Raw genomic sequence first — 15,939 nt, 5'->3', positions numbered from 1 at the left:
ACAATGAGGGTATATGTATCACTTCTTTTTTGATTTAGTAGCAGCAGTTTGCTGCAGTTAAAAAATATTTGAATCCGGCAAAAGAAACAAAATCATGTATGTTATAATAAAAACAAAAAATTATTAGTTAGTGAAGAGGATGAGAATAGAAAGAAAACTTCAGGGAAGAGTATAGCCAAGGACCAAACAAATGTTTCAAGTTGTGCCAATTTTTATTTATTTAAAAATATTTCTCAGTAATTAGTACTATGTGAATAATTAATAGCTAATTAGTAAACGGCATTAATCAGTAAAACATCATAACAAGGAGGTGAAAAGAGAAAATATATTTTAGAATAGAATGTAGTCAAAGATGTTCCAAATTCAAATGGAATATTCGGAGTTATCTCGATTTTTTTCATGTAAGCTCGTATTAACCCCTTCGCATATCTGACACGCGCTTCAAATTAGTAAATTTTATTTTGAAATCTGAAATTAAATAAAAGCATTAAGTAATTTAAAATCACTTAGAAACACTTCAATATCACAAAGATCCTTATATTGGTATAGGAATTAAAATAACTAAAAATGTCCCATATATAATGTGTCATCTAATTAGGAAATTAAATAAATTCGCATTTCCAGGACTTCAATAAAAATGGCAAAACGGTGAAGAATATGTGAGAAGAGCACATCATCTTAGAAAGAATCAATGTGAATCAATCAGAATCAATATGAAAGAGTAAAATTTTGTATTGGAATCGTCAGACACCATAGATGAACATGCTGGCTGCCGATAATGCCATACGATTCACGCACACTATCTAATTAGAAGAATCACTCATTTATTTTATTTAAGAAACAGTAGAGGAGGAGTCATTTATTTAGATAAAAAAAAAATCCGAATCATGGTAGAAAACTCGATAAAAATGTAGTGAATAGCATATAAGCCAGTTAACAACTATGCTACCCGAGCAATTGCTTTTGTATCATGGTCATATTACTGGACTGCGAACCATAAGGTCCCAGGTTCTATCCTCGCTCATTTCAATCCGCCACATTGGTGACCTCGGACGATGAACCTTCAACCTTCGTACAGCTGTTGTGGCGTCATCTATAAGCAGCAAAACCAAAGTCGTCAGATTCACTCGACGTAGCAACAGCATCAGCAACCACTCACCCACACACGCTCGCCATAACGCTTGGCGCTACTCAAATGGGTACAGGTGCATTAGAATCAACAGCTAATACATCACCACTCAACAGCCATATCGTTCGTCTCACCTCCGACTCACTGGAGGGAGAGTCTGTAGTGAATAGCATATAAGCCAGTTAACAACTATGCTACCCGAGCAATTGCTTTTGTATCATGGTCATGTTACTGGACTGCGAACCACAAGGTGCCAGGTTCTATCCTCGTACATCACAATCCTCCACAGTCTAAACGATGAAGTCGTATTTTGGAATGATTTTTGCAAATTTATCAATGGCAGTGCCTCGATATCGGGATTTCACTAGCTCAATACAGGATTCCACGAAATATTCATCAGGGAAAATGATAATACAAGAATTGTGTTGACATTGACATCATATGGAATGAGAGAGGGAGGAAAATTAAAGACCACATGGTGCAATATGGTTAATCCAAAAGAAATTCTTTTGGATGGCCGAGGTGGAGTGTGCTCAAGAGGCAGAGTTGAATGAAATTAAATGGTAATGCATGTGTAATGGCCTCATGTACTAACTTAATATAAAGAAAAAGGATGATTATGACAATGATTCATCATGGGACTTCTTATCTCTCTATCAAACGCCTTCGTTCAATGTGATATTTTAAATACAGGAGCGTTTGATCATGGTTCAAAATTGTGAGGGTCATCTCAAAATGATTCTAGCTTATAAAAACCAACTTAGAAAAAGCCAACTAACATCTTACTAAGCACAATTCCATTTTTTTTCACTTTATTTCAATATTTTAAAAGGATATTAGAGCTAGTTAAATTGTCAACATGAAAGATTTTTCTAAATTAGTAAAAAAGTTAAAATTTGGCTTAATTTCTTTTTCATTGACATAATAAGGATTGTAACGGATTAAGAAGAATATTTCGAAATTTGGCGAAAAAAGTCACTGAGAAAAATATTAAATTCACTCTTAAAACATTATCACCCATTAGCACTGAACACAAGTACATTATATAGTTATAACAGCTTCCCGCTTTGTAACATAAAAGAATTATTTTAGGGTGGACCTCGTAATTTTGAAACACGATAAGAAAGAAAAACCTATCGAAACTTTTGCACCACATCAGTAGGGAAGACATTTCGCCCACAACATCAGATTTAATATATACAAGGCTCATATAAACGTGAAACTTTAGTGGAAGCGGGTTTCGAATCTGGAGACCTCCAATTTCGACTACGAGGTACCTTCATTCCAGTCCTTATTATTAGGTCACAAACAAAATTTAATACAGATCTGAAAGTTTACTATAGAAACATATGTAGTCAGGCTGGGATAGCCTGGTTGGTAGAGCGTTGGAATCGCGTCCCTTAGGTTGCGAGTTCGAACCCCGCCAGCCGAAGATTCCCCGCTTGTATAAATCTGTCGTGGTTACAAAGCCCTCCATGCCGAGAGTAATACCACTGGGGGTACTGGATCAGGGGTGACGTTCTCTGATTCAGGTCTAAATTAGTGAATGAATGAGTGAATTAAATACGTGAATGAAGTCCGCCCCGTAAAAAGGGTTGTGACGTGTGTGTAGTCAAGTCGTATTCTTGGCCCTAGTTGGCTCTACGATAAAAACAAGAGGCGCTCCTCCTCAGGCTTAAATCGGTTGTCTTCGAACAGTGGGCTTGTCCGTGGCAAGTGCCATAAGAAACAACAACATATGTAGTCATCTATTTAGGTTTTTTTTTTTGTTTGGAACGTATTGAATCATATATACATGATCAATAAATTAGCCCACGACTACTGGCCTATCATACAGAATGTAATAAATATAAAAGGACGACTAGGGAAATGAGCATATATACATTGTAACCATATGTACAGGCTCATGATTTTCTTAGACGAATTTCATCTAGAATTTGAATGAAATCTACAAATTTGGAATATAGGCATCTTGTAAATAACATTCATTTAGTTCGATATGTTTTAGAGTTATGTTCAAATACTGACCGATAAATACGCATGGTTCTGAAAATAAATATCCTTTATGTTTTCAGAGAGGTTCGAAACATTAAAATTCATCAAAATACTGATCGGAGATTAATTTTTTTTTTTTTTTAATGTTCACATTACCTCTCTATCTTCTTTGTCACCAAGAAAGGTACGAGAGAAAAAAACTTGTTTTCGAGGTGCATGATTCAAAGAAAACTTTGCTGAAATTAAAATTAAATGCAATAATTAAAAACGTTGAATTGTATACTTTTGCTGGCAAATCTGAAATAGCACTTCAGAGATCTCTACATTAAGCTTAACTTTGAATCCATAATTATACTGCAAATTTGAATGGAAACTTTGAAGTGATATATATGATTTTGTATACCAGTTCAAAATTGATAAATGCATTACATTTTATATATTTTAACAAAAAAAATTAAAATAAGGTTAGAATTTATAATAAAGGTTTAGGATAATAAAAGTTCAGAGCTTTAAAGGTTTGTAGATGCATTAAAACAATGTACTAATTGAATCACTAAAAACAGAATTTAAAAAAATAGAATATTTGCTTGTATTTTGCTACATAAGTTTCCAAAGATTCTGTTTAAATTTATATGTGGAGTATTTTGGAAAAGAATTGCAACAAATTTGAATTAAAAGTTTGAATATAATATACATAATCGCAAAATCAAGTCGTTTATGCGCATAATGCCAGAATCAACGTGGCATGTTTCGTGACATGAATATCAGCGAAATCAAAACCACCATAGTATAAAATGAACTTCTCAAAATGAATATAAATAAGTAACACTGATTTTGCATTGTTATTTTTCTTCATGATAGGGGCCGCGGTGGCCTGGTGGTAAGGTCTCGGCTTCGGAACCGGAGGGTTTCAGGTTCGTGACCCGATTCCACCGAAGAACCGCCGTGTAAGGGGGTCAGTTGCACGTTAAATCCGTCATGACCAAACGTCCTCCCGCTGGTGTGGTGTGGTGTGGAGAGGGGGGTGCCAGCTCAGGTGTCGTCCTCGTCATCTGATCGCGGTTCAAAATTACGAGGTCCGTCCCAAAATAGCCCTAGTGTTGCTTTAAAACGGGACGTTAATATAACCAAACCTTTTCTTCATGATCATGATACTGTTTAACGAACTGCAAGCTATAAAAATCCAAACAAAGAATCGATCAGTGTGAGTCTTCTCTTTGAAACTTTCTCGCATATTCTCTAATAAATGTGTTTATGCATTATTAATTGCATGCTACAAAACAGCCTATCAGTGTGCGATTTTTGGCAATTATTTTTTGTGATTAATTAATTGGGTAGAATCGCTGTATGGACAAGTGTCAGAAAATCGAATATCATTTTGGATGCCTATTCCCCCCCCCTTTTCCGATTAAAACTGAAATTTGTACCACAATTACAATTTTAATCACAAGATCAGTTATGGAATTTCATTTGTGCATAATGGTGTTTATAAGTTATGGCATTTACATATCTAATCTCTTAAAGGATATAATTCCAAATTTAACACATACCTACATTTTAGCAGCTAAACCTGGATACCAAATCTTATTTATCTAGATCTCTACTTTTTATAGTTACCATTTTTTATTATATCCAGTGGTTGTACTCGGACTACAAGCTTTTCTCTTAGAATTTCATTCTAAATTTGATAGAAATCAACAAATTTGAAATAGATTACATACCAAATTTCATTCGTCTTGTTTGAAGCATTTTCGAGTTATTATGTTCACAAAAAGACATAATTCCAAAAAAAGTGCGTTTTTGCGAATCAGGGAGGTCTGAATCTTGGAGATTTGCCAAAATCTCGAATTCGAATTTTTAGAGGATTACCATTTTTTTTCCCTTTCGTATGCTTTGTATGCTGGAAAATAGAAACGAAACTCGCTGAAATAAGAGAGATAGAAAGTGGAATTTTGGAAATCTGTTGCAAACGATGTTTTTAGAATATAAATTATACGAAAAATAATGATCATGATCCTAGATTTCCTAATTTGGCTCCTTGCCAAATCGGTGCAGAAATAAAATTTCTTCAAAGTGGATCCATTTTACGGCTGCGGTTCGGTGAAGAAAATTTTTGAACTTGACAGGAACATGATTAATAAAATATCAATGAAAAATTTCTTTTAATTATTTTTGTTTTAACCCTTTAAAGGGCCATTTTTTTTCTAGTCACGTTATGTTGAAATATTTTTAGGCTTGAAATTAGAATAAGAAAAGGGATTCATTTACCTTATTAGATAAATTTAATTTGATTAATTAATTGATTTGGTTAATTAATAATTAAGTATCAAATCAAGACACGTCATTTTGTGTAAGATAAAGAACTAAAGCATCTAAGTTTTTGTCTTTCTAAAAAAATTTGTCAGAACTTATGCCAACCTATGTAAATTCATACAAAGATTGATAAATTTGGTGGGAAGCATACTTCCCACGGCCCTAGAAAGGGTTAAATTAGGAAAAGATGTTCGAATAATAATTTTAAAAAAATTAAAGGAAAAAAAACATAATTAGTATGTTAAATGCAAAAAAATTTAGTTTTGAAAATTTTTCAAACAATTTCTGAAAATTCAGTTATATTAAACACATACTTTGTTCCTTTCACTTTCTTTTCACATACTTTTCTTTGCACTGATTTTTTTACTACAGTCAATAGAAATAATTCTATGGACAAAAATGAGCGAAAATTCATCAAAAACAACACAAAAATTTTCAACATTAAATTTTAAAAATTGGACTTCAAAGTATCACAGTTGCTAGTACCTGTGTTTGAAATGTATGGCTTAAGTGCCTTACATGTGTCTGATCAATGTAAACACACGCACAAAAACTGATTTTATAAATACAGAAATAAACAAAACTGCTATCAAAATTTGATTAAAATGTTATTCATTTTGTCTTCGTCAAAAAGTGCAATACTAATTTTCCTATAAATAAATAACAAATAAAAGGTTATGAATGAAAAAGTTTTTATTTTTGAATTACTTTTTAGACTAATCATTATCACAATCGATACTTCATTATTATTCTAAAAAATTTAAAATAGAATTATAACAATTAGTTATCTCGTCAATCACAAGGTCAGAAATTTCAATTCACTCTCGAAAGTGTTAAAGAAAAGATTCCATACAATGATTTTTAAGTATTCTTCATTCCACTTCTTAAGGTCTTCCAACACTTTATTATGTGAAGGCAAGGTTCTTAATAGCTCTCTAAGGGGTATTGCAACAGTTCCATGCCTGTTTTATGGGCGAGACTAAAAACAGACGACCTCTTTCGCATTCAAATACTTCAACTTCCACTTGTAGGTCAGAGTAGTTAGTTTCATGTGAAAAAGATGCTTCTTGCATGTTCGATGGTGAAAGTGGAATAGGCGTGACCTCCACTTTGACCAGTTTTCAGGTTGCAATCCAAAAGGAAATGATTTCATTTTTTTATTTATATATTTTCCTAATTGACAATACAAACAGAACTTTTTTATTTCTGATTTATAAATAGGTTAATGAGTTTACATCTCCGAATTTTTTTGTAACTGCTGAAAATTTCCTCGTTCAAACGATTTTTATTTTGATTGCCATTCAGTGGTTAGAAATTACTGAAAGGATATTCGATCTCCAAGGATCGATTGATGGATTTAAAAACTTGATAAAAATAATGGATGTAGGAGCAATTTCTACCGATCGATAAATCAATATGTACGTATGGCATTAAAATTCCAATAATAGCAATAATGTATGGCAATAAAATTCGTCTTTTTCCTTTTCTTCCATAGAAAAAGTTTCAAGAGATTTGATAAAGTTCATGCATTCTTATTTTTAGAAAAAGTTATGTATTTTTGAAAGTTCCCTTCTAATCAATAATATCGTTTTGCTTTCATTAAAGATAAAAAAATTCCTTTATAATTAATTTCATTATTTTTTACAGCATAATTCAGTGATACTTTTCTTCAATTTTAAGCGGAAAAATATCCATCACTTTTGAAATCTTAAGCTTGATAAATTATTTGAAGTCATAAAGATATGGAATTAAAATTTTTGGATATAAACGGTAACATAATATATACAAAATAGCTAGGCTAAAGTTATCGAAAAGTAATATCTAATATTGAGAGATAGACATATTTGTAGCTTTAAATTTCATTTCTTTGTCAAGCGAATAAACCCTCTAATTTTTTCAGCTTATTAAAATTTGATAGCAGTACAAGATATAACTCTTCAAGTATCCAAAAGGGAAAAAATATCTGGCAATTTAGTGACATTCAAAAAGCTATTAAAAGAAGAGCAATTCCCTTCTCCCCGTATGGGTTTTTGGATCTTTTAGATATATTGCAGTTAGAATTCTTTGCTTTGAATTTCATTTAAAAGATTGCATTTAGTACATATGACTTAGTCATTAAATAGCCTAAACTCTTGACTAGAATATGGGATATAGCATTCCCTTATTTCCCAATAAACACAAAACTTTGTAAAAAGCATTCAGCTAACCGAATTTCATGTAACATAGGCTGTTCGCAACAGGCTTATACTGGAAATAATACGTGAAAAGAAATAAAGAACCCGAAATATCAATAAAAATTGTTACAAACTCTCTGACGTGTTAGACCGTAACAAATTCGATACCAGGAAATTTTTTGCAAAAGGAAATAGCACATTGTGACACCAGAAAATAAACGCAGACATATGATACTATTGAATTCATTCGATACTTCTGTAATTTCTTTTTTTTTTTTTTTCTCACTCTCTTGTCTGACTCTAAAGTATGAATGCATAAGATTTTTTTTCGAAAAAATGATTTGTAAATTACTTTATCTCTTATTGATTCTAAATTTTTCCTTTTTATAAGCTATAAATAATTGAAATAAATCATTTATCATCACTCATCATATATCTTGATCTAAATATTCTTCGTAATTCAGAGCTAATAGATACATTCCAAACTTATAAAAATTACTATTTTGTGCAGTTCCACGTATTTTTCAGTAATTACAGTAGTTGGAGGTTAATTATCATGAAGCTTAATTACGAGTTAATTAATTTAATCATTCCTTCCCCACGCTCGCATTTAATTACAATACTTAAATAACTGAACCCATTTATTTGGTGATACAAAGCTCAGAACACATGATCGCCTTTTTGCTTTGGGATAATTTTGTTTTTGTAGCTTTCATATTTCTTCGATTCAGCAAGGTCAGGGGGCAGCAAGGCAGCTGAATGGATACGCATTTACTAATAAGTTCATGAAGCAGATAAACCTTCTTTTTTAAACTGTTGGTTCAAGATGAAAGGATCACCAAACTGTGGTATCATCACATGCTTGAACGCACGTATAGTTGCCACAGTCTAGGAATTGATTTCCGTTCACTAATAGCGTGTACAATAATATTTGTCTGTAAAGAAAATCAAATATTGCTGTCTTTTGTGCAACTGAAATTAAATTCGTAAATAATCATGTGTTGCCAAGCCATTATCTTTCTTGATCCCGGGCACTACTTCTTTAGAAACTCATAATTCATGCGGTGGAGTGCTAATTTATGAATTTAACAATAAATTCGTAAATGAAAAATTGCGAGAAGTTGACTCCTTCCAAACGTAATGAAAAATTAACAAGAAGAATCTTAAATGAAGTTCTTTAACCTTTTGGTGGTTACAAATAATCCCCATTCGTGGTTGAGCTACGTGCTACTAAACGCACAGCCACCCTGGATTGCTGTTTTATGGCTTCAGATTATCAACAAGTCCTTCGTGTGATGTAAATGCGTCGCTTGATGCGTGCCAACTTGCTTGACTAATGGGATCGTATATATTTTTTTAAATTTTAAGAAAATGTAAACAAAATGTTGGTGCTTAATTTTTTTTTATTGCCTTCTATCTTAATCGCCATTCTGCAACAAAATTTTTATGATAATAATGCCTTTTTGTACATTTCAAAAGTAGATTTTCCACACAAAAATCACTCATTTTAAAAGTTCTTTAACTTTTTAATTTTAATGTCTCCTCTCAGGGAGACCATTCAAGACGGTGCATTAATTTGACGTTTTATTTATTTATTTTTAATTTTGATTATCAAATACCAATAGAGAGATAAGAAGATATAAATGAATTTTTCGGAGAAATTCAACTTAATAGCTGTTCGTTTCAGTATCTCAAGACTACCACTTTTCGACGATTCTACCTCGCTAAGGCATGAGACGGGGAAGGATGATTTCATATCCAGAATTCATCGTCATTCCTTGATCTTGATTTCTGCCTTATTGGTTTACTTTTTCCATTCAGTTTTGTTGTTTTTCCGCATGTATGTGAGTGTCGCGTCGTTCCTGACCTTGCTGTTTCATTTTAACTCAAAATTGCATATTGATTGCTTATATGGCTAGTTCGAGTGTCATAAAAAGCCTTCAAGAGTGCACAAAGGATATTTTATGTTGTTGTTGTTTCTTATGGCACTTGCAACGGACAAGCCCGCTGTTCGAAGACAGCCGATTTAAGCCTGGGGGGGGGAGCGTCTCTTGTTTTTATAATATCGCCAATTAAGGCCAAGAGTACGACTTTGCTATTCACGCGTTACTCATTCGCTTGCACAAGCCCTTTTTACAGGAGGACACATTTACACATCTCACAGATAGAACACAGATGAAGAACAACCATACCCGAACCGGCACTCGAACCCAGGGAGCCCAGATCGTGGGGAAGACGCGCTAGCCCTATGCCAGGACGCCGGCTATATTTTCTGTAATATCTTCAAAATGTGACTAAGATTAACTACCGTTGTTAATTTTTTCAAAAATTCAATAACAGATTTTAAAAAATAGAAGTATTTTAACACAAAATTATTATTATTCTTTTGTGAAAAGGTAAACTGTTAAATTTTAAGAACAGAAATAAATCGTCTATTATTCCATAAAATTTAATTTTTGAACCTCTTACAGTAAATAAGAATTGTTCCAAAATATTTTATTGTGAATTAGTCTTTTCCCCACAATATTACGAATTATAGGCAAATTTTTTTGCTTTACGAATAATCCGAGTTCACTTTATTATTAAATGTACATATTTCTTTTTTTAACCTTCCTCTCACCCCTATTTTGACTAAATAAAAGCATCCTAGAGCTTGCGCAAAAGTGCGGAAGGTTTTCGAATCCGTGAATGAACAATATATACATTTATTTTTCAGATGAATAAACAGCTCCTTGTATTAGGTGAATATTTATGTATCGAATTACTTTTCTGGTTAATAATTAATAAAGCGTACCAAGAATGTTAGTAGAAGGTGTTGTATTAACAGCAGTTTCTTTTTAGTTTTTTTTTCAAGAATTTATTAATGAATTTTTATGAGTGATTGGTTGATTGTCTAGCTAGGTATGAAGATAAAACTATGGTATTTTGTCCTAAATTTTGGTTCTGATAAAATCAAGAATAGATTTTTACATTTTTTAATCCCCTCTAATTTCCAGTATTTTTACTTTCTTATATACGAAGAATATAAAGCGAAATTATAGTAATTGTCGAAAAATTCGAATTCGAAGTTCTGAAGAATCTTCGTTTTAGAACCCTCTGCGCCCAAAAAAAACACATTTTAGGTATAATGTCAGTCTGTTAATGTGATAATTCAAAAATGTTTTCAAATAAACAGATGAAATTTGATATATAATATTCCCACCAAATTTATAGATTTCCATGAAATTTTGAATTTACTCCATTCAGAAGAAATCCAGCTATCAGAGTACAAGTTGACACAGTAACTTCAAAACCTAAAGAGCTGGACAGATCAAATTTGGTACACAGGTTTGGCATCTAAAATATAGATCCGTATCAGATTTGGAACTAAGGTTCCTAGGTTCACGAAGGTTCCTAGGGGTAGAGATGGCCTGCTGGTAAGGTTTCGGCTCTTGAGTCGTAGGGTTTCAGGTTCGAGACCCGAAGAACCGTCGTGTAAGGGGGTCTGTTGCATGTTAAATCCGTCAGAGCTAAACGCCCTCCCACTGGTGTGGTTTGGAGAGGGGGGTGCCAGTTCAGGTGTCGCATTCGTCATCTGACCGCGGTTCAAAATTACGAAGTCCTCCCAAAATAGCCCTAGTGTTGATTTACACCGGGACGTTAATGTAACTAAACTAAACTAATCACCAAGGTGTCCATCTGTCTGTGTATACTTTTTCATGCAAGTAAACACAAAACTTAAAAATGCAACCACTTAAATAACTGATATTCGATATGTGATCTTGTGATAACAATTGCAGTTCTCTGTCAAATTTTGGTTTCAGTCAGTCGGAAATAAAAAGTTTCAAAATTCATATTCGGTTTTCTGGTACATGTCTGTTAACCACATGCCAGCGATAAATGGCCATACTAAAGAACTCTTTCGTAACTATGGTTCACCAATGTCATGTGGTTAATAAGCAAATAGCAATTTTCTTTTATATATATCACGAAGCATACAACTTTTATGAGCGGAAATCTCATGTCATCAAAATCAGAATGTGATCCCTCCTTGTGTTCATGGCCTTGTCGAAGGTTCACATTTTTATGAAGGAGGATGAGGATAAGAACTTTATAAGACAGTATATGCAAAAATTTCGAGGGGATCACTCCCACTAATATGTGAGGCAGCGGTGGCCTGGTGGTAAGGTCTCGGCTTCGGAACTGAAGGGTTTCAGGTTCGTGACCCGATTCCACCGAAGAACCGTCGTGTAAGGGGGTCTGTTGTATGTTATATTCGTCATGACCAAACGTCCTCCCACTGGTGTGGTGTGGAGAGGGGGGTGCGTACTCAGGTGTCGTCCTCGTCATCTGACCGCGGTTCAAAATGACGAGGTCCGTCAAAATAGCCCTAGTGTTGCTTTAAAACGGTACGTTAATATAACTAAACTAAACTAAACTAAACCCACTAATATGTGACAGGAATTTAAATTCTTTACCAAATGTTTGTATAGATACTTCGTCACAACTTTTTAATTTTTACAGCAGCTCATCAACTCCGAACAGCAACATATAGGCTTTAGGTATGATAAAGTGCATACAAAAATGAATGATATGATATTCATGCGAAATATCCTCCTCCTAACTAAAGGAATTCTCCATTTATTGTGTTCATAGACACACAGAGAGATAGACAGACAAACATATATAATTCCCAAAATGTGTTTTTAGGATTTCAAATAGTTTCATTTTTATTTAAAAGAATGAAATAAAATAATTTTTTTTCCGTAAATAAGAAAAGAAAACAAAACACACGAAAATCGGAAGTTTAAAATATAAAGAATACTTGAATTCTTGAACTCGAACTCTTTGACGATTGCAATGCTGTTTGCAATGTTGTCTTTTAGTTAACTTCGCATACGAAAAATTAAAACGTGCTTTCAACTCGGCGAAGTCTAAAACATGAAAATTCCACAAAATTTGGAGTCCATTTTATTTAAAGATGAAAATAACTCTATGTATACTTGGAATGCGAGGAAGTTAAAATTTAAAATAAATGACATATTACTTCTCAATTTTTGAGAAGTTACACATGGCATTACTGATTTAAAGTTATTTCCCTTTAACATTTAGTTACTTGTGACACTTTCATCTATGTCTTCTTCGTTTGTCTGCTTAATTTAGTAATTAAAACTCATGACCTACGTTATTCAATTATTCTCAAGATTAATATCTTTTCCATTTGCCATATTTTGTGATACAATCAAATGTGTCACACAGTTGTTATACTGCTAGAAGCATCATTATCAGAATAATTTGCTTTACCAGCACTTGGTGACACTTTATGCCCCTAAGAAGTCAGATATAAAAAAAAATCAAAATGTAACTATCGATACTGACCTCTTTGAAACTTTGTCGTATACTCTAATAATTGTATTTCTGGATTATTAATTGCATGCCAGTGATAAAACAGTTACAAAAAACCCATTGGGGTGAAATCTTTGGCGGCTTCTTTTAGCGATTAATTGCAGGGATGCTGTAAATACTCAAACCAGAAAAACGAATACGTTTTAAGATGCCTTATTCCTACAGAGGAAACAAAAACTGGTCACCGAGGCACAGTTTCAGTCACAAAATTACATACCAAATTGCATATAGTCACTGAGTTTACATGCTTGTCAAAGTAGAGATCTACAGATGGTTAAACACTCGACTAAAATTAGTCCATCAAATGTTTTCTAGTTAGCTCTCTACATTGTAATTAGCTATTATGTTAATTTATATTCAGATAAAAGAATGGACAGATTTCCTGTGAATGGATTCCTTGCAAAATCCAATTAAAATCTACAAATTTAAATCCATATACTGAATTTTACCCTTATAGGTCAAAGTGTACATGAATTATCATGTTCAAAGAGATTCCGAAAATCAGTTTCTCGGCCCTAGAAGATGATTATAGTTCTTTCTATTTGCCTACTTTGCAGACAAGGAAATAAAAATTTACTTTTATTTCGGTTGGAAAGAAACAAGATCAGAATTTATATACTGCCTTACTTAAAATCATCTTTGAATAATAAAAATATATAGATATTAAGCACATAAACATTGTTTGGGAAATCAGTAGAAAATATTAAGGATCATAACACACGCTTATTTTTTCTTCTGGTAACACACAGAATAAAGACTATTTTTACAATCTGTGCACGAAAACACTTTTTGGTCTGAATTCTAATTGTGAACATTTTATTTTTACAAAAATAGAATTGTGTCCAAAGCATACGTTTTATCATTAGGAGGAATTATAAAAAGTAATTTCTATGTTTCTATTGAAAGGAATTTTAAAGACTTTATAATGCACTCTTTACAACGCATTTGTTATCCGTTATAAAAAAAAATAGTCTCCACTGTTTATCGAATAACTATCCCTATTTTCAATAAACAGAATGCTGTTTTTCTCTTTACATCAAGAGTTCTAGGTTTGGAACATTATCAACTATTCTTTTTGTTCCAGAAATGAAAGGATTGAAACAATTAATCAGTGACAATTGGGTAAAACGACAACATATTTCAACACATATTTTTGCAAAACAAATCAATGTCACCAGACAAAAAATTAACAAAGATCAAATAGCAATAATTAAAACTTTCCAGCTTATTTGTCACCGACATCCCGCTGACCTTCAACCATTTAACCTTCAATCGCAAAATTTTCTGAATTAAAAACAAATTCATTTTAACCACTCTTCCTTTCCTACAAGCTACGCTTCCACACGACCGAGAGAAAGGTTGAATTATATCACTTCACCTTTGGACGTGTTTTGATGTGTCAGACATGTGCATAGAATTATAAGTTTTGGATGTGAAAACTGATATGGGAAGATTCTTGATAATTCATGCAAGAAAAGAAAATCGTTTGGTTAATCTGTAGTATCGTAGCAGAGTTTATCTAGATTAAATGATAAAATCATTCACAAAATATCGTTTGTAATTTCATTAAATAATAAAAAAAAAAACTTTAAAAATAAAAATTGAAAATTTTAAGCGGAAAAAAATATAAGCAGACATAATTTTTTTTTCTCTATATAATCGGATTTTACAAGTCTATGTATGTTAGTTATGTATATTTTCGGTGAAACTGTTCTTTTAGGTTTCATGCGAATTTCCACATTATGCATCTGGCTGCATCGCATATAGAAGTAAATTCAGTCAACCATTTATAACTATTTCGTTTGATTAAAATTAAATAAATATCTCATATACATAATTTTGATGTTCATAATATCCTTAACAAAATATATTTAATCTTCAGACCATGATAGGCTTTAAAACTGTGTTATTTATCACTTGTTTACCGTTATTACCAATTTTTCTTTATTACCTATTTACCAGCCTTCCACTTATTTACCGTGTTAAATTAACTTTTCGAATCGAGTCAAGTGCTTTATTAAATCGTTAGAATTTTGTTTCTATTTTTTTTTTGGGGGGGGGGAGGCAATTACACTGATTTTTATAGTTGCATACATCGAAATGCTATTCTACATATTTAGACGCTATTTTCTCAAATTTTAATCTTTGATAGTATTTTCTAACGAAAAAGCCTTATAAATTAAAATCTAATGCGCATTTTTGTTCGAATTTGGTACAATAATTTCACAGAACGTACTACAGTTCTTGAACTGGAGAATTAGTAATCTATTCATTTAGAAATATTTTATAAATGTTTTAGTGCTTCACAATGGCAGCAAAAATTTTAAACTTCTTGTTATTTATCAGTCGAACCCCAATATTTAAAGAATAGATGGAAATACAGTTTGTAACCGGACAACTTTCCCAGCTTGCCACCTAGCGGCCGTTCGATAAAACTTCAGTCTGTGCTCTGGAGTCCTAGGTGAAGCATGGTGTTTAATCCCGAGAATTGTACTTTTCCTAAATGTTTGTATTAATTGTTTGTCCTGTTATTGTTTTTCGTGTGTTATGTCCTTTAATATTTCATTAAAAAGATTTAAATCAATTAAACTTCTTTCCTTAAGAGTTTTATGTTTTTCCCCAGCAGGAATAGTTTTTGGCGCCCAACGGTAACTAGTTTTGTTTAATGTTACAAGTTTATTTTTTAGTTCATTAACTAGGTAATATGTTTCTTAAGCTATCTGCAAAATTTTAAACAAATCATTTATTAATTAGTCTATTTTGTAAGGAAGTTATATTTATATTTACATACGTTTTAATACTGTTTTTACATCTTTAGACGCTTTTTTCTCAAATAATGAATATTATACTTACGAAAAATTTCATAAATTAAAATCTAATGTGTATTTTTTGTTCAAACTTGGTATGGTAATTTTTCACTATATTTTGAAGTTTTTGAACTAA

Source organism: Argiope bruennichi, chromosome 7 (assembly GCF_947563725.1).
Source record: "Argiope bruennichi chromosome 7, qqArgBrue1.1, whole genome shotgun sequence".
Lineage (NCBI taxonomy): Eukaryota > Metazoa > Arthropoda > Arachnida > Araneae > Araneidae > Argiope > Argiope bruennichi.
This window is presented reverse-complemented; position numbering follows the sequence as displayed.